General features: G+C 36.8%; 1 protein-coding gene across 2 annotated transcripts in view; it reads left to right on the top strand.

Annotated features, from left to right (window-relative positions):
* The window catches only part of GABRB3 (gamma-aminobutyric acid type A receptor subunit beta3), a 492,675-nt gene that overhangs the window by 338,491 nt on the left and 132,683 nt on the right, over positions 1–21,501 (top strand). The gene's annotated exons all lie outside the window — the stretch shown is intronic.

Here is a 21,501-nt window from a genome sequence, read left to right as displayed (position 1 = left end):
CAGAAGGCAGCAATATGTATGATGCATTTATCTACTGGAAATCTGTTTAATGTCTGCATAGTTTCATATTATCTGAATAAAACATCAGTGGAATAACACAGATCTTGGCAGTTGAGCTAATGATTGACCATGATAAAGATAAATAATTAAACATAGGCAGACATTTATACAAGTATGCATTTGTATTTTACTTGACATAATTGCAGGAATAATGTAATCAATAATGTACTGGCAACAGAAGAAAAATCACCAGAAGGCTGGATCTTAATGAACTACTAACTAAAAAAAAAATAACTGGAGTTCTTAGCTTTTTTATTTTATTTTATTTTTATTGCATGTACACTACCAGTATATGTATGTGTGTGTGTGTGTGTTTGTGTGTGTGTGTGTGTGTGTGTCAGTGCTATAACTTTTATGTTACATGATGTTTCTAGGTTATGGTTAGAGTTAGTCTAGTGGTTAGTGTAAGGTAGGAGTTATGTTGTGTAGGGTTAATGTTTATTGATAGTGTAATGGTGAGTTAGGGTGATGTAAGGGTTAACAGGAGACGTTACTGTAATGGTAACTGATTGGCATACATGTCCAATAGACACCTGAGATTAGCTAGTGTTATAATTCCAGCCTGTAGCTATTTCTGTTGCCATTGTTAATATGACAGCGGGTACCAATTGGGAGTGTTACTCCCACTTATTAGGGCCCCCAGACTGCACAGATTGAGAATAATTTAATAGATAACATCACCATCTTGCTCTACATGATTCTAAAACATGATCTACTTGTTGAAATAATGGATAGATCAGGTACTTTATATCCACATATGAACGTGTCTACATATAACAGGTATTCATATTTATATACAGACATAAAACACATTTGGTGATGAATTTCACACACATTTTCATAGTTGATATATTCGGATTAATTCAGATATTAGTAATTATTATAATTTTTTTATATAATTATAAACTTAACATGTTGCCATTACTTGTTATTTGTCAAATGGTGTCTTGTTTATTTGCTTATTTATGTATTTCTTAGTTGACTTTTACTTATTTAAATGCTTATTTCTGCCGGGTTTGTTTTTGCAACCATATCCTTCAACCTGTTTACTAAAGGTTGAAGCTTTTATTGTACGCTGTAAAATATTTATGCTGTAAAAAAAAGGTTGTCTCTAAATAAAAAAATTGACTGAATTTTGTCCATACGGCAACATTTTGTTAATAAAAAACAACAAAATGCCACTAAAATGTGCTTACAAGCGTACTGCACATAAATATTATGTATATTTTTTTGCAGTACATTGATAGGTGCCATTTGGTTCTGAGATCAAGTGAGAAAAAGTAATTAGATAATATTTAAATATAGATTTATTTTTCTGCTCCTCCTTTTTTTTCCCTTCACTGGTAACTTCTTCTGTGCACAAAATCAACATTTAGTGAGCCTGGAGAGCATGCAGAGAGTGAAGACACTGAACATAGGAAGTACCTCTAGTGTGACTGCCACTAGAGGTGTTACTAACTAGGCAGTAATGTAAACACTGTCTGATAAGGCAGTGTTTACTTTAAAAACTTTGTAGGGACATGTTATAGACAGCAGAAAAACTGCATTAAGCTGTCCCCTTTTAATTTTGAAGACACCAATAGTTTACAAACACTTAATTGTACAAGAAAAGATATAAACATGGACATTTTGGCTGAACAAGGGTCTTAGACAAGTGTCAACTACTTATACTACTGCATAGGTTATGCTGCAAGGATGTCTTCTGTTACTGTGTGACTTTGAAGTGCATAATAATTTAAAACGATTATGCTAATGCAATAATTGAAGCTTCTGGGTAAAGTTTCAAACTCCCTTGATGCCTTGAGGAGACACAATCCATTTCCAGGATCATCTGATCCACTGTCAGGCAGTTGAAGTTCATAATATGTTGCTTTTAAGAAGCGCTTTGCTTTGGCTGCCATTGCATTTATGTGTCTGCAATAATGGATCAAATTCAGCTGCCATTAGTGAATGAGATAATAATCATAGAAAAGAAAACCTTCACAACATTCAGCCAAGTAAAGAAGGTAGACATATCATTATCCAAGTCTAAAGAGAAGACTTCACAAGAGCAAATACAGAGGGTTCACCACAAGGTGCAAACCATCCGTAAACCACAAGAATAGAAAGGCCAGATTAGACTTTGCCAAAAAGCCAGCCCAGATCTGGAACTGCATTCTTTGTACAGATGAAACTAAGATTAACTTGTACCAGAATGATGGGAAGAAAAAAGTATACAGAAGGCTTGGAATGGCTCATGATCCAAAGCATACCATGCAATCTGTAAAACACGGTGGACGCAGTGTGATATAATGGGTATACATGGCTTTCAATGGCACTGGGTCCCTAGTGAAGCAGCAGGATGAATTCTGCAGTGTATTGGGACATATTGTCTGCCCAGATTGAGCTAAATTCAGCAAGGTTGATTGGACAGCTGTTCACTTTACAGATGGACAATGACCCAAAACATACAGCGAAAGCAACCCTGGAGTTTTTTTTTAAGGCAAAGAAGTGGAATATTTTGCAACGACCAAGTAAATCATCTGATCTCAACCAGACTGAGTGTGCATTTCACTCGCTGAAGACAAAACTTAAGGCAGAGAGAACCATGATCAAACATCTGAAGAGAGCTGTAGTAAAGGCCTGAAGCATCACAAATGAGGAATCCCAGCGTTTGGTGATGTCCATGCATTCCTGACTTGAAGCAGTCATTGCCTACAGTATTAAGAATTCAATTTTTGTTGTCCAATTACATTGTCCAATTACATTTCAGCCACTGAAATGAGGGTACTGTTCATTAAAATGGTTGCAAACTATTGGTCCTAAACCTTTCATACAATATTTTGTCCAACCCCTTGAATTAAAGCTGAAAGTCTGTCCTTCAATTGAATCTCGGTTGTTTCTTTTCAAATCCATTAGGGTTGTGTACAGAGCCAACATTATAAAAATGTTGTCAATGTCCAAATATTTCAAGACCTAACTGTATTTTGTCCCAATATAAGCAAACAATGATCATTTTTGACCATCCGATTCTTTTAAGAGAAAAGAAAATCACCACAAACTAAATACAGCAAGCTACAACTTAATATAAAATAGATCTCAAGTTATAAACTAATACATCTTTAAAACTATCTTGTGTGCTGGTAATTCTGTCAGGAAACAAACTCTGTGAGCAGAATAAAGCTCTAAGAGCCGAGTGAAAGAAAACAAATAATGTGAAGACAGTTACAAAGAACGATTTCTATCCATAAGTGCCGTTGTGGGAAATGTAGTGATTTGGAACTTATTCGGGAACGTAAAGCCCTGGACAGTAGTTGTTTTCTCTGTCGCATACAATTAAAGTCATCATGTGTGTCTGGTTCTTGAGTTGTATCTGCTACATAGGGCTGAGGCTTGATAGGAGTGAATGAAGCATGGCTGACTATCAGAAAAACATATTAAATCAATTCATTGAGTGCTGTGAGACTGAGAAACATGTGATGCAGAAGATGCGTATGACAGTGCAAAGGATACATATATTATTGTATGTTAAATGAATAGTACATTGGATTTGAATAAGGATGCGATCAATCGAAACATCTAAAAGTTGTCTGTCTGTGGCTCATGTGACTGTGCGTTTTCATTCTCCGTGGGGAAAAGAATCATTTTGCCTAGAAGATGCTTATAGCTTTGTAAAGTTAATATGTATTTTATATGACGAATGGATTTGTATTTAAATTATATACAGATGCGATAAATCAAAAGATTCAAAAACGTGCCTGTCTGTCTGTGTCACGTGTGAATGCATTCTTTCTGTCCTGTGTATTTCCAATTTCTAGGATTGCTCAGAGGCTAATTCTCAACACTGTCTCTGGCTGCTATTGCTGAATGCTCAATTTGGGAATCCCAGGCTCTTAGCAGCTGAAGTCAGCATTCAGATATTAGCAGAAAGTACACTACGGTTTTTAAAAGTGTCAGTTCAGCGAGGCACAGCCACCCATGGTTTGATTTTTATATTTGTACTTGATTTAACTGTAACATCTAAAATGATGGAAATTATGCCTTCATGATAAATTAAAAGCATTTTTCATTAGACATGCATTTTTAATTTCTCCCATGTGTTGGAGGGCAGTGTTTTACTTGTAGAAAAATATGATATTAATCTAAATTTCTAGTACACTTTAATGACCAAGAGCACAACCACTTTCTAAACTAAAGTACGGATAAAAATGGAAAACATTTTTTTTCATTGGAACAAAATCATAGACAGAATAAATAGTATTTTGGTGCATTTCCTCATTGTAATATCACTGTGTATGTGCCTATGCGATTGTATAATTCTTTACGTTTCTCCTCATGTATATATGTAGTTTGAGCTACCTGCGTTACTGTATAAATTTACACCATAATATTAAGAGTTTTACAGTATACAGAGTTAACAGTTTTTTGCTGGCTTGAGAAAAAAGTGTATATTTTATTTCTATGTACAATAAAAAAAAGTATCATTGCGTTCTACAAAACTAGGGTCAAAAGGTGTAAATACATCTCCAGAACACAATGGTTTTATTTTCTTCTAATACCCACAGTTTGAGTAGTCAAGTGCGGTATCAGACAAGTGAGGAGAACACAGTCCAAAATAGTATACTATAAAAAAAAGAAATCATATGGAAGCAAATACAACATTACAACACATGGGAGAAGCAGCAGTGTCAAATGGCAAAACCTCTCTCTCTCATACCATAGTCACTGCATACATTAAACGACTGCTTATTGGCTGCAATGGTCCCATCTTTCAAAGAACATTCCAGGCACCATAACCGTTACAGTGCGTTTTAGTGGTTTAGTATGCCAGGAATGCCCTACTGCCCCAAATGTAAGTAGTCATACAGTTAAGTAACAATGTAACTTCTTACCTGGAATCTGCAGAGCACTGCCTCTCTCTGCAACCCAAAACACTTGTCATTCAGCTAAGCCTGGCAATGCAGGGCTTAGCTCATTGGCTGAGTAGGATCAGCTGGCTCTGCATTCCAGCTCTCAGCACAAGAAGGAGAGAAGCAGGGAGATGCCAGAAAATAAGTCAAAATGTTACCTATCAGTTTGACTGCCTTTATTGGGGCACTCTTGGCACCATCACCACTGCAGAACTAAGTGTGGGAAGTGTACGTTAATGGTGCGAGTCATGGTGCTTGGAGTGTACGTTTAAGCCGGTTACGGGCAGCTGAAAAGAGCTGACGCAAAATGATTTCAGACCCATTAGCTGTAGGCTGTGTGACATAAACTGTGCATCACTCTATATAATGTACGCTTGGACCAACACCATGCAATGTGAGGGCAGCTAATATAAGGGTATATATTATTTATAATATATACCCTTATATTAGCTATATAATAAGGGTCCTGGTCTGTCCAAGATTAGTAATAGTTTGCAGCTAATCTTATTCATACCTTTCTTCCAATATTTCATTCTAGGTAGATGGAATGAATAAATGGTGTGAGTTGCAAATAGCATTAAGTTATCATAATGTACAGTTAATTATAACTTCAGAACCCCTAAATAGAGAAAAATGATCTATCTATCTATCTATCTATCTATCTATCTACATGTCTATCTATATCTCTACATAACTGTCTGTCTGCATTTACTTGCAGTGCTTCTTTAAAAGAAGCATTGTGGCAGCAGCACAGTGTATACCACACATGCACCCTGCACCAGATGCATATCGAGCAGGTTATTCACTGATGTAAAAATTGTATGGAATTCAAAGAGAATTTAAAATTAAAGACCAAAATAGCTGAACTGGTAGAAAAGTTGACTTTGAAAATTTGCCAGTTTCACTATTTTATTTTTAAATATGAAATTATGAATTTAACAAACAATTCCCCTTTGATTACTAAGGATGTGAAATAAGCATTTTTTCTTTGTTCTCCTGGCCAAAGTACAGACTAGTAGTTGAACTATAGAAATCTAAAGGGACACTATAGTCACCAGAACAAGTGCAGCTTGATGCAGTGGTTCTGCTGTCTATAGCATGTTCCTGCAGACATTTTAATGTAAGAAAAGGCAGTGTTTATGTTACTGCCTAAGGACGCCTCCAGTGGCAGTCACTCAAACAGCCGCCAGAGGAGCTTCCTGGGTTAGTGCTTCACAATGTGCAACACTGACGTTCAGTGTCTCCACGCTCTGCATGGAGCTGCTGAACGTTCCCTATAGAGATGCATCGATTCAATGCATTTCTAAAAGGAGATGCTGATTGGGGCAGATTGGGGAGATGCTGATTGACATAGCCTCCTAATGCTTTCGTTTGGGAAAGCATTGGATTTGCTGAGATTATCATTTCTGATTATCTCAACCAGGGAAGTGGAGCGGGGGCTGGGCACCTAACATGGGTTTTTTTAACACTATAGGGTCAGGAATACACGTTTGTTTTCCTGACCATATAATGTTCCTTTAGCCTTGTAAAGCATGGGTCATTCTTAGTAGATATTCTTTTTTTTAAAGCACTTGATGGCATGTTCTTAGCTGCTAGTGTTATTTACTAAAGTGAGAATTCAAAGTGTATTTCATGTTTTCTCTAGTTTGACTATTCTAACCTTAGAATTGAAATTCACTTTGAGTTCTTACATTCGTAAATAACCATGCTTTTTGCTATCAAGACTTTATAGTTCATTTGGAAGTACAAAGATGCTCGCAATAACCTTATGACCTTATGAACAATGGACATTTGTGTTTGAATATGCACCACCTTAGCTGTTTCCTGCACATCGTTTATCCTTACATAATGTGGTCCTACACTAGTTGTGTCGACCCAGGTTTTATAGATCCATTAGTACATTGCTCTATTAAACCTGTTTTGAAGGACATGTGAAAGAAAATTAGACGAGAAGTCAAACTAAACTGGAGCACATTGCACTAATCAATATGTATCTATCTCAGCTTTATTTATATCATTGTAAACAACTTTTATTATTGTAAAAAAAAAAAACTGACACGTGATAATCAAGATTGATGTAGTCTTATGGACAGTTATGAGAGCACTGTTGTGGCACAACCACAAGCAACAAATAAATGTCTCTCAGTCAAGTGTTAATAAAAGTGCATGTCAGAATTACTAAAAAGTCAGAACATATGAAGAGTATACAGCAAAATAATACATAAGATACAACATAATCAAAGATAAAACACGGTTTAAAACACAGTTTATCAGTGGGGTAAGACCATGTGAAACAAATGTACAAATCTAATACAAAGTTGTATTCTTAACACCTTTAGTACCCTATAGTGCCCCCCTTGCATGTCCCTCTGCTCCCTTTTGTCACTTACATGAATTTAGTGCTGATTTAGCTCAGCACTGGGTAAGGCTCCACCTCAACTCCTCCGCCAATGTCAGCCAGTGGGGGCAACATAATGCACATGTGCTCGTATTAGGACCACCCCATCAAAAAGAATTGTATCAATGCTTTGCTATAAGATTTTAGCTGACACTGGATGACCTCGTGCATACCGTGAGGACATTCAGCATCAGGTGACCAAAAGTCACCTAACAACATGAAAGCGCTTCTAGTGGCTGTCTAGTAGACATCCACTTGAGGTGGAGTTAACCCTGCAATGTAATTATTGTAGTTTATCGATATAGCAATAATAACAATTGCAGGGTTAAACTAACAGGGACAGTGCACCCAGACCACTTCAATGAGCTGAAGTGGTCTTGGTGCTTATAGTGTCCCTTTAACCAAAGGCATCCACTTTTAAGACTGACAAATTAATAACAGAAAAAATTAATGACAATTAATGAAAGTGTTGGTGCCACTCAGTGTTGACCTCACAATAACTCCAACTCGATGCGGGGCGGGAAGGACAGGAAACCTGCACGGAAACAGGAGACAGTGTACTCTTTCTAATGCTAATATGCCACAAGTGCAACCACTTTATTCATGGAACCATCTATGACCACAGCAACAAGTTAGCAGGAAACATTTCTTTCAGCACTATGGAAGCAATCTTTAATCAATGTAAAAATGAACCACCTGTCAAAAATCTAGCCAGATGAAAACCAGTTAGAAAATGTTGAACCCTGTCTTAACGGCTCTGCTGCAACTCCTGCATATCATGCAACAGAGTATATTGCCTGTGGCACGTGATTCTTTTCTTTTAGGTGGTGTATTATACATTTTCCAGCTATCTGTGATATACATGAGATATAGTGAACAAATATTTTTTGAGAGGATTCTAATTCTGTGTGAAAAACATTCCAGAAAATCAAATGATTTGCATTGTGCCGGAGGTTGCATTCACCCTTCTGCAGCTGAAAGTGGTAAAATGCTTATTTATGAACAAAGCAGTCTTCATGGAAACATGCTCATTAAGGGTGAAAGTTAAAGTATAGAAAGGATACGTAGTGATGTAGTGTGTAATATTGGAAATAAATAGCTCCATGGTGTTCTAGAAATATCATAGTAAACTGTTAGCTGAGTGGTACACATTCAGAAATCCAAGATGGAATTTCTTCTCAATGAGAAGCTTCGGACTGGTCATTTCCTTGGCACAGACTTTTAGGGGAGGGCTTGCAAAGGCTGCATACAGAAGGTTAGCAGCTTCCACAAGCTGTTATTTCATATGCCCCCAAAGAAAACATGCAGGAAAACAACTAAATATATATTTACTTTGGGGTACATCTTGTTAATAGATTATTTTTTTTTTAAATCAATGGAGTGTTCCTTTAAGAGGAGCTCTCTGCTGTGTTTAATTATTAGAGGCACTGGAGAACTTTCTATATCTAAATAGTATGTATATATTTTGCAGTACATTGCAATTCAGCTGAAAACAAATGTTCAAATTTAATATAAACCATTAAGTAGACCGTATTTACTTCATAAAAGCTACCATGTATCTAAACATACATGCTACCTGTTTTAGGAAGCAGCCTGTATATTATTGTATAATGCTTGTTCAGACTGTCACTGCTATTGTCTATCTTAACATTAGTTTAAGAAAATCAATCCCTTTGAAACAATAAATTTATTTAAACTTTGCTCGTTCACCTGTGGATACTTTCGAGACACTTGGGTAAAGGACAATTATCCTCAATCACAACGCTAAACAATCAGCATGTAATAATCAGACTGCTGCTTGAGTCAATAGCCGAAAGAACTATACACAAAACCAAATATAACTGACAGCACATCTGAAATGGAGTCTTTCCATTGATCCATATGAGTATTTAACATTGTAGATACATTCTCCTCTGAACCCCAATAACCAGATTTACCAATGAATGTGATGTGGACAAAGGGGTGTGAATTGACTATGTAATTATCTTTTTAGTTCAGTAAAATGTATCTAAAATGCATGTTTTTTGATGCATATAATACATTGTAAAAACAAAAGTAGTAAAATATACACCCAAAGTGTACACACAAAGATATACAGTGGGACCTCGGTTTACGAATTTAATGCGTTCTCCGGGACGTTTCGTATTGCGAAAAATTCGTAAACCGAAACACGGTTTCCCATAGGAATGCATTGAAAACCAATTAATGCGTTCCGGAGGTGAGAAAAAAGTCAAATAAAGTATTTTATCTGTTCAAAACTCTTTATAAAGTGCACTTTAAAGGCATAAATACTGTACAGGGACATGATTAATCAAGCAATAACATTTCAAACATCCAACTTTATGTTTTAAAACATCACACATCAACACACCGTAAAAGGCATGCAAACAACTAAGCTCAGCTCCCTACCTTTCCACTTCTTGAGATGCACCAAAAAGGCTCCAAAACCTGCTGCAAATGGCTCCAAAAGGCTCCAAAACTTGCTGCAAAGTGCTCAAAAAGGCTCCACAATTTGCTGCAAATGGCTCCAAAAGGCTCCACAACTTGCTGCAAATGGCTCCAAAAGGCTCCACAACTTGCTGAAAATGGCTCCAAAAGGCTCCACAACTTGCTGAAAATGGCTCCAAAAGGCTCCACAAGGCTCCACAACTTGCTGCAAATGGCTCCAAAACCTCTCCAACACCTCCACACTACACACTCACGTGCTACCCACACTTCAGTATGCAGGGGGCGGAGCTATAAACTGGGACACTTGTTTCGTATTGCGAAAAAAATACGTAAACCGAGGCATTTTTTTAAATGAATTTTTATACGTAAACCGAATTTTTTGTTTACCGAGGCATTCGTTAACCGAGGTTCCACTGTAGTTAAATGTTTAGAAACACCATAGGTTCAATGTATCTGTAGAAATACAAATAACAAAAAGAGTGCTTTCTGTATACAGCTAGATATTAAATAAGCAAAGTGGGAGGAATCAAACTCACAAGGCAAGAGCCTCAGCAGGCTCTGTGGAGTCAGCATATACAGGCTAAGCGATATAGTGCCAGGACAGGAGTACCGGATCAGTAGATAAAAATAACTTTATCTATTGATATTGTTATTTTTAGTTATTGTTATTATTATTGTTATTTTTATCTACTGACCCAGTACTCCTGTCCGGGCACTATATTATTTAGCCTCTATAGGCACCGTATATGCTGATTCCACAGAGCCTGGTACGGCTCTTGCCTTGTGGGTTTGATATTTCTACATGTACTTTGAACCTACGGTGTTTTTAAACATTTTGAAACATTTAAATATACCTTTGTGTGCACACTTTGGGTGTATATTTTGCCACTTTTGTTTTTATCTTTATTTGAAGTTGATAGGGGACCTAGAAAGGACACCTTTCTTACACCCATTCTCTGTTATTACCTTTATCCCTGAAGCGCCAACACAAACATTGTTTCTGCTTCTTGTATATAATAATATAATAATTTGTGGCAAAAATAAGTATTTAATAAATGTGCACAGCTATTTCCTGAAACCCATAAAAATATACCTTCCGTTAGCTGCAGAACCAGTATTTGCAGCTAATGAAGATACACTACTTTCTTGCCCAGCTCTTACTTCTTTTTAGTGCTGGCCATTGTCTAATTAAATGATTCTCGTAGAAAAAACGCTGAGGACAAATCTCCAATCCACAGCTTATCATAATAGGGATTCAAATTATAAAAAAAAAATAATAATACTTGAGGTCTCTTTTAGTGGAAATGCCATTTTAAAAGGTACACTCCACCACCATGCACCATATGTCCCAGCACTTCTCATTGAGAAGCATCTGTATTCACACAAGCAATTATTGCTTGTCATAGAATTTGAATCAGAGTTGCAATGTGGAGACTTTCCCAGCCGTAGGATAAAGGTGATTTTAATAGTCGATTAACTCTTTTAGTGCCAAAATAGGAGGAGGAACCAGTAATTTAAATAAAAACATGAACCTTGCAATGGTCCTAATACCGTCAGCATAGCAAGATGCTCTTGTGGTACATTTTCCAAGGAGTTATCCGGTTTCCCCAAATCAGAGACACCAGTAGGGATGGTGAGAAAAGACTGAATTAGTGACTGTCCTATTGAAATGAGTACTTCTGGAAGGCCTGCCATAACAACATCATTAAGGTGAAATGGTTATGGTGCTTAGAATGCCTGTTTAAGTAAATAGGACCTAATATTATATCTGTCTGCTGTTTACAGGACACTGTGTATTGCACAAATGATATGATTCCCTTTTGGAGAGGTAAAAAATATAAGATGCCTACATTACTAAAACTGCACTGCTCCCCCTACTTATTACTGAAACAGGAGGGTTATGTCTATTATATCCATTGATCCTGTATCTGTAATTGTTTCTGTATCATCTATGCCATTTTTATACTGTGTGCTTCTTTATTTAGATTATGGATTTTTTTTTTCAGTCACTGACTTATGAATTTTTATTTATAGTTATGGATATATTGCTTATATTTTACAATAACATTGTATTTATACGGATTTTCAGAAATAATTAAATTTTAGCTTTGTGGATTGAATCCTGCATATGTTCATTATCTTCCAATATCCATGCTAATGCGTATATATCATGACTCTCCTGATAGGAGTTGCACAGCTCCTTGACAGTTGCCTAGCTACAGCATTCACCATGACTTTAGACACACCACCCCTCCTCCAGCTTCAGATAATTCATAGAGGAACATAATAGTGTTTGTACTGGTTGCTTGGTAACAATTCACATTATGATGTCAAAGACAAGAGTCTCTATTTTGGGCCATTTTAATGTGTAAGCCTGAATATGCTGGTTTTTCTATTTTTTTTTTTATTTCTTTTTATTTTTTATTTTTTTTTCAGTTGTTAATAATAGCTCCCATTCATTTTTTGTGCTCATGTTGCTACATATTTTGAAGAGAAAAAAAAAAACAAATTCACTAATTTTAGGTGTTTTTCTCCTATATTTTAGTGTTGGTGTTTGTTTATATGCACAACACAAAGAGTTACAAAATATAAAATAGTCAAGTTAAAAGCAATCTCTAACTGACATTTTTTTTAAATTACATTTGCATATGATTTTGAATCCCTCAAGCTCATAGATGAGTAGATAAATCCCTAAAGAAGTAAATAATGTATTTGGAGGAACATGATTATGGGTACATTGATGATTCATATTATCTGTATTCCTCAATTTTACAAATTGCAAGTTGTTCATGTCTTACTACAACGGTTTGAAATAACGGTATTTATGTTTACAGTATAAAATAAGAAAACATTTATTGCAATGTAATCCTTTTAAGAGCCAAAGAGAGTTTAAATTCATTCAATTAATTTAGTTTTTTTTAAAAACTACAAAGTGACATGTCCTTTTTAATGATGCACCCCCCAAAAAAAGAAAAAAATGACATACATAGAAAAAAATATTAAAAGCTGTTGAATAAGTTGAAATGAAAACAATAATTCTTTCAAAACACGTATGTGTGTACAATAAAATGTAGGGAAGCACAGTTATATAAAATATAACAAATCAATGCAAATCTAATGCAATTTCTATTAGGTTTGCACCAGGGAGTAATCTCAATAAATTAAATATGAACAACACTTAAATTAAAGTAATTTTCAAGAATCGTGTTCAATCCATTTCACAATGACAGCTCTTAACACTACACTGTGAAAATCACAATTGCCTTCATGCCTGAATCCAACTATTGTAGCAATATAACAACCACAGTGCATAGTGGATTAACCCTCAGTGAAACATAGCAGTTTTCAGCTGCAGGGTTAAAACTAGAGGGACCTGGCACCCAGACCATTTCATTGAGCTCATGTGATCTGGGCGTCTGTAGTGGTTCTTTTTAGTGTATGTGTACCTACATGCACTGGCGTACATACTGCCGTCGCGACCAGGTGCCCGCCGCCATGTGTTGCGGCCCCTTGCCCGCGCAGAGTGAGCCCCCCGGGGGGGGGGGTTCAGGGGCACAGATCAGTGTTCGCACCGTGTCCCCATGGGTTGTGTGTATGCCACTGATTGATGACTTGTGTTCCATAAGATTCTCATAGAGAAGCACTGAGAAACTTAAAGCATGTGCAGTCCTTCCCAATGCTTTACAATGCTTCTTAAAGATGATTCACTTCTCAAAGAGAAGCAATAAACTAGTATTTCTTTACGTGAAGCACTCCATTTCAATTTAAATAACCGTTTCAAGTAAGGCAGGAAACCCTCCCGGTTGTCTGCTGAGGAGATTTATATGTGTCACCACTTTAAAGCGGCACTGTCATGCTGAACTTACCTTTCCCTAATCGCTTCCTCTTCTTTTCCTCTTTCAGGATCTCTTCTTCATTACTACTACTAATACTACTTTGTCTTAGGTATATTTCCTACACCTGACCAGCTATGACCAGTGGAGGAGCAAAATGTGCTCCATTTCCTGTGGTCAGAGCAATTTCCCACAATTCTCCACTTTCCTCCGTGATCTCGCAATGCCTTTTTTCACTACCAAATTTCGTCCTAACAGAATGAGAACAGTTTGTTCATTCATGTTAGGACGATATTCGGTACTTTTAGGTAGCCCGTGGCTGCTCACTGTTGTTAAAAATAAAAAGTAAATAAAGAACCCCCCCCTCCAATAAATGGCCCCATGGTGGGGCATCTATTAACAACCACTCCCGTGCCTCGTGAGTGGGTACTATTCAAATAAACGGGGAACATAGGGTCCATCTTGGCCCCCATCCATGAGCAGTGAGTGGGGGCCCTAAATGAAATTGGGGGAGACCTGTTGTCCTCCCCTGTAGCCCCCACCCATGAGCGGTGGGTAGGAGCCCTAAATGACAATGGGGGGGACTTAATGTCATCCCCGCCTGACCCCACCCATGAGTGGCAGCTGGGGGACCTAAATGACAACGGGGGGACCTATTGTCCTCCCCCACTGCCCCACCCATGAGCAGTGGATGGGGGCCCTAAAAGACATTGAGGGATCCTATTGTCGTCCCCCACCTGGCCACCACCCATGAACGGTGGGTGGGGGCCCCAAATGACAATGAGGGGACCTATTGTCCTCCCCCCGGCCCCCACTCATGGGCGACGGGTGGGGGCTAAATGTAAAAATAACCCCCAGGTGACTAGGGTTCCCCAAGACCCTAGTAACACCCACCCAAATAAAATTAAATAAAGCCTTACCTACCCCCCTCACCCAAAAAATAGTGAGGGGAGAGACAATAAAACTAAATACCTGTATATAAAAAAATACAAAAACTTAACATTTGAAGTCTTTTTTCTAAAATCTTATTTTTTCACCTACAAAAAAGGCCAATTAAGAATCACTAATACCCATCGAACTTTTAAAATAAAATAAAAAAAACCTTGAGCGCCCCAAAAAAATACGCCTAAAAAACAACAAAAACCTGGCACTAAAAAAATAATCCATCTTCACCCAGCGAGGGCACCATGCAGACTGAGCTCCGCAGGGCAGGGGAAGGCTTATAAAGCCTTCCCACACCATGCAATTTGATTCAGAGCACTCCGCTGCCGCTCCTATTTTTACATATAACAAGGAGGGAGCTGTGTGCTGGTAGTTCCCTCCTTGTAATAAATGAAACGAATGAACAAACGAACACCGATATTCGGTATTTGCATGTTCATCTGACATTTCTATCTATTCATTAATTCGTCTTTTTTTTTTTTTTTTAATTCTTTATTTTATTTGTGCACAAAGTTAACAAGTATCCTTGGTGCGCCACAACAGCGACATCAGGGACAGTTAATAAACATTGATAATACAAGTCATGGCATTTGCTATTCAGGCACTTTTTTTTTTTTTATAGCAATATTTCGGTAGTGTAGGTTCACGAGTGGGTTAAGTGAATTAATTATACAAGCAAAGCTGTACACTTAAGTATAACCTAAGCTTATCAGCGAGATGGTCAGACATAGCTCTAGTCCAGCTAAGCTTGGACTAAATGGTTGTCATGCTAACCTTAGCTTATACGTCCAATACATGCATGGTATGATTGATATGTTTGCATCGCTTAATATTGATAGTTGAGAACACGTTTGAGATTGTTTAGTCATAGCATGGGTTGATCAAGTATTGCAAACGTAACAGATGTATCAGATAAATCATAAATGAACTGCTTGAATTACTGAATTACATACTAGATAGGTCACATTTGTTTAATATATTTAAGGTAGATTGAATGCTAGTTTATGCTATTCTAAGCTGTAGTCAGATGTGTCAGGGAGAATTTCACTTGCAGGTGTGTACATAGAGTGGTTTACTGACATGTGGTAAACTATTAAAGTAACAAGCTCAGCTAAATCAAGCATTTAAAGCAAAACAATATTAGAGTGTCCACCCTATGTTGGGCCAATGCAGTTAGTCATGCCTCCTTGCCGGGATGCCGGACGATCCGTCTGTTGGTAGTGCGGTCTGCCATAGTGGGATGAGCGGATTGACGTCTTGGTGGTAAGTGCAGTCCCATTAGATGTCCGTGCAGGGAAACCATCTTCCACTCAGGGGTACGTGTTGTCCAGCCTGATGCCTGCCGTGTACAGGGGGAGAGACCCAGTCTGGTGCTTTTAAGTTGTCGGGCAGTGTGTTCCAGCCCCTCTGCGGTGAGTGAAGCGGCTCAGTAGGGTAAGTTAGGGCCTTAAAACATAGTCCCGTGGTGTGATCAGTACCCTCTGATGGTGTGTGTGGTAGTGCTGCACCCCCCTGGCTTGCGGTACCTTGGAGTTTATTAGCTGGCTCCTGTTCATTCAGGGTCTGAAGTTCGCCTGTGTAGTGAGAAGGGGATGCGTCCGGCAGATTTGCCTGCCACGCGGTCTCCGCCATTTTGGAAGCGGACCCTCGGCAAGTTTGTGGGACTCCGGTGGGACACAGGGTGGGATCACCCCCGCCGGCCCATAGGGGGGGGGGAACAGGGCCGGACCCGCCTAGCTTCTCGGCTCCACCGTACCTCTGGTGGGCAGAAAAGCTGGGCAGCGGCCGTCCACCCCGCTTACCGCCTGGTCTCCATCTTAGCTGGCAGGGACCGCCCCACCGAGGGACTAAAACCTCTCCCCGGTACCAGGGTCGCCTCTAGTGTCGTGGCACAGCTGCCAGTTGCTGGGGAAGAATTTTGCCGGTTTTCAAGGCCAAAGACTAGGTAGCTTGTCGGGAGCTACTCCACTGTGCGTCCGCTCGGCATGGCGGTCCGGCCCCGCCCCTAATTCGTCTTTCTTACAAATTAACGAATAGACGAAATTGCCGTCCGAATTTCGGACAATAGCGAATGCCCCAGTGTTTAACTGGGCATGCGCGGGAATTTTACAGTGCTATCTAGTGTGGGTAGATGACGTATCCCACAGGGCCTTCATCTACCCACACAAAGATGGTAGCGCCCAGGTCCTAAGCTGAAGTGGTCTGGGTGCCTAGAGTGGTCCTTTAATTAATTTAAATATTTTAAAATTATATATTTAGCTAACTGGGGTGGGTGGAAGTTAATGGGGAATTTGGGGATTTGGAGTTAGGCTAACTAGGGGTTAATATTAAAAAAAGTTTTAAAATAAGCTTTAAAAAGTTAAAAATTACTTTAAAAAAAAGTTTTAATAACGTTTAAGTAAAAAAGAAAGACACCCCCCTTTACCCAGTCCAAATAAAAATTAACCCCTTCCCTGCCAGTCGATCACTGCCTACAGTGATCAAAATACAGATCACAGTATTATACTGTGATTTAATTTGTTTTAACCCATGAGGATTAACTTTTATTTATTTATTAACCATCAGGCGTTCAATTTATTTAATTAATTAATTTAAATATTTTATAATTATATATTTTGCTAGCTGGGGTGTGGTGCGTGGAAGTTATGGGAAAATGGGGAATTTACGGTTAGTGCTGCTTACTGCTAGTTAGGGGTTAACGGTAAAAAAAAAGCTTAGAAAAATGTTAAATCTGTAAAAAAAAGTTTTAAGAAAGTTTAGGAAAGTTTAAAAAAAAATAATAAGCAAATCAAAAGTTTAAAAACTAGTTTTAAAAAGTTAAAAAAGTAAAAAAAAAATACATTAAAAAATGCTCATTAGCACTACACCTGGAACAAACTAGAGAAAAAATGATCCCACACTAAGGTTCAAAATATGCCTTTTGAATTACCCCAGGGTGTATTATTTAATAAATAGTATGTGTTTGTGGGGAAGTTTCAATAACCAACCATCTAAACTACTCCAAAATGGAACATGGACACAGCGTAAAACTTCAAAGTTAGAAAAAAACTGAATGGCTGCATCTCAAATGTGCCCCTTCAACATCCACATATACCTGGCAAAGGAACATACGGGGGTATTGCTGTACTCAGACGACATAGCTGAGCAACATTTGAAGTATTATACAGTCATAGCACACATAAGGTTTGCAAAATATACTGCACAAACTCACTTTGTGTGTCAAAAAGGCAGAAAAAATGCTTATTACCTCTACACTTGGTACAAGCTAGCGGAAAAATGATCCCATGCTAAGGTTCAAAATATGCCTTTTGAAATACCCTGGGATGTCATCTTTAAGAAATGGTATAGCTTTATGGGGTATTTGGTTTATATAGCCTGGTAAAATACTCTAAAATGGGACATGGGCACAGCGCAAAAATTCTAAGTTTGAAAAAAACTGGAATGGCTATGTCCCAAATGTGCCCCTCCAATGTCCACATATACCTGGCAAAGGTAAATCCGGGGGTATTACTGTACTCAACTGACATAGCTGAGCAACATATGAAGTATTATACAGTCGTAGCACACATAAGGTTTGCAAAATATACTGTGCAAATTCACTTTGTGTGTCCAAAAGGCAGAAAAAAAGCTTATTACCAATATACTTGGTACAAGCTAGCGGAAAAATGATCCCACGCTAAGGTTCAAAATATGCCTTTTGAAATACCCTGGGATGTGTTCTTTAAGAAATGGTATGCCTTTATGGTGTAGTTTTAATATGTAGCCTGCTCAAGTGCTCCAAAGTGGAACACGGACGCATCAAAACCCTCCATGAAAATTCACACTTAAAAACGTAAACTTGTCACGTCTCTTTTACAGCACTGTAACTTCACAAAATAGTGCCAAAGACATACAATGGGGGTGTCATTTTACTCAGAAGACTTAGCTGAGCATAATTTGTGGGGTTTGAACTTAGTGGCACATATGAAATATACAAAATACCCAGCAAAAATGTAATCCGTATGTAAAAACTGCCCAAAATAATTTTTTACCACACATTTTGGCATATATTGGTGAAAAAATGGGGGCATGTTAAGGCACAATATGCACCATATGAGATACCCTGGAGTGTCTACTTTTACAAATGGTAGGCCTTTGTGGGGGGTTTTTGAACAGTCAAACTGTTATAATACCCCAAATGGAAGCATAGGCTCATTAAATCCGTCTCTCAAAATTCTACTGTGAATACTGAAAAGGACAGGTCTCATATATGGCACTGTAGCTTCACAAAATAGTGCCAAAGACATACAAACGGGGTGTCATTTTACTCAGCAGATGTAACTGAACACAAAATAAAACTTTGTACAGGAATAGCACACACCAACTTTACAAAATACACATGAGAAGTTCTTTGTTATAAGTTTGTGTGCCAAAAAACAAAAATACACAATTTTACTCCAATATTTAGCAGAGGTTGGCGGTGAAATTACTACGTGGAAAGTGTCAAAACAACCTTAGGTAAATAGCCTGTGATGTCTACTTTATATAAATATATGCTTTTGTGTGGCAATTTTGTTTTCTTTTATGGCTATTAAGCTTACAAGACAAACATACCAAATTTTAAAATTGCTCCACATTAAAAGTTTATTTTACTCCTTGTGCTTTGTGACCTGTAACTACCAAAAAAAAACTTAAAATCCCAGACACATTATATATTCTGTAAATCAGAACAACTAAATGAAATTATTTTTAATTGATATCTTTAACCTGCACTAATTATTATTGCAAAAACTATAAAAAAAAACACAATTTGTTTTATTTTTTTTGCATTTTTCTGTATTTCTTTGATAATAAATAAGCATTTATATATATATATATATATATATATATATATATATATATATATATATATATATATATGTTACATCAAATTAAAGCCCTTTCTGTCCTTTAAAAAACAGTATATAATATGTGTCGGTGCAATAAACGAGAGGGATGCAAATTGCAGTTGAACGCAAACAGCAAGAAAATGCAAAAATTGCTTGTGTCATTAAGCGTAAGACAAGCTTCTGAAGCTGTGTCCTTAAGGGGTTAAAGCCCTTTCTATCCTTTGATAATTAATATATAATATGTAAAGGGCACTGAAAAATAAACCCTTACATTATGGTGGACAAACACAAATTCCAGGTGTTGGTTAAGAACTTGGACAATTTCATCAGATCTTTAAGGGGTTAACCCCTTCAGGACGGAGTCAATAGTACACGTTCTGATCAAAACAATATGTAAACAAAACCTGGAATTTGTGTTATATGTCTGTTCACCCGTAGTTCACCTCTTTCATATTAAATGCACCCACACTTATTATATACCATTTTGTTTAGGAGAAACTTCTCATGAACTATTCATATATGAAACATAACTTATTATGAATAAAATAAAACTGTGAGAAATTAAGATAAAAAAAAAAATTGTAGTTCTGCCTGACATTTTATCTGTACATGTCATGATACTGTTTGCTTTTACTGCAATAAAATGCACATATTTGTATTCAGCAATGTCTCACGAGAAAAACAGTACCCCTCATTAACAGATTTTTCAGTGTTTTGGAAAACTACAGCGTCAAATATAGCACATAGCATTTTTAATTTTTTTCACATTCAAATTTGCCAGATTAGTAATGTTGCCTTTGAGACTGTGTGGTAGCCCAGGAATGAGAATTACACCCATGATGGAATACCATTTGCAAAAGTACACAACCCAAGGTATTGCAAGTGGGGTATGACCAGTCTTTTTTAGTAGCCACTTAGTCACAAACACTGGCCAAAGTTAGCGTTCATATTTGTTTTTGTGTGAAAAAAGCAAAAAACAAATATTTGGCTAGTGTTTGTGACTAAGTGGCTACTAAAAATGACTGGACATACTTCATTTTCAATACCTTGGGTTGTCTACTTTTGCAAATGGTATTCCATCATGGGGGTAATTCTCATTCCTGGGCTACCATACGGTCGCAAAGGCAACATTACCAAACTGGCAAATTTCAATGTCAAAATAATGAAATGCAAGCCTTATATTTGACTCTCTAACTTTCCAAAACACCAAAAAACCTGTACATAAGGAGTACTGTTATACTTGGGAGACTTCACTGAACACAAACATAAGTGTTTCAAAACAGTAAAACAATAAAATCGTCAGTAAAACTGCCATTCGTGTATGAAAAATGCAAAAAACTTCACTTTTACTGAAGATATCATCATTGTAATACAATTTATCATTTTAAAACACTAATATGTGTGTTCAGAGAAGTCTCCCGAGTAAAACAGTACCCACTATGTTCAGGTTTTATGGTGTCTTGGAAAGTTACAGGGTTAAATAAAGTGCATGCGAATTAAATTATCTGCACTTTCTGCCTGGGTTGTCAGGCATGTCAATCACATTTTAATTAATAAAATTACATAATTATGCTAAAAGATTACTTAAATATACACTTAACTATATGTATTTAAATTATACGTGTATACTTATTTAATAATTTATGTAATTATTTATATTTATCTATATAAATATATTTGCAGTTATTTTTATTATATATATAGATATATATAGAATGTCATTCTAAGTGTATTTTGTTACATATATATATATATATATATATATATATATATTAATAACAAAATACACTTAGAATGAACTTACATATGTATATATCATTTTTTTAAATATTTTATTTATTAATTTTATTACTGTATTTATTTATTCTTGTAATTATACGTGTATATATAAATATAATATATATATATATATGTATTATATATATATATGTAACGTCATTCTAAATGTATTTTAATATTACTATATGTGCTTATATTAATATTAAAATACATTACGTATGACATTACATATATATAAGATGTATTTATAGTATATATATAATATATATATATATATATATATA

This window comes from Pelobates fuscus, chromosome 1 (assembly GCF_036172605.1).
Source record: "Pelobates fuscus isolate aPelFus1 chromosome 1, aPelFus1.pri, whole genome shotgun sequence".
Lineage (NCBI taxonomy): Eukaryota > Metazoa > Chordata > Amphibia > Anura > Pelobatidae > Pelobates > Pelobates fuscus.
The sequence above is the reverse complement of the archived record's forward strand: the minus strand, read 5'-3'. Positions and strand labels throughout refer to the sequence as shown.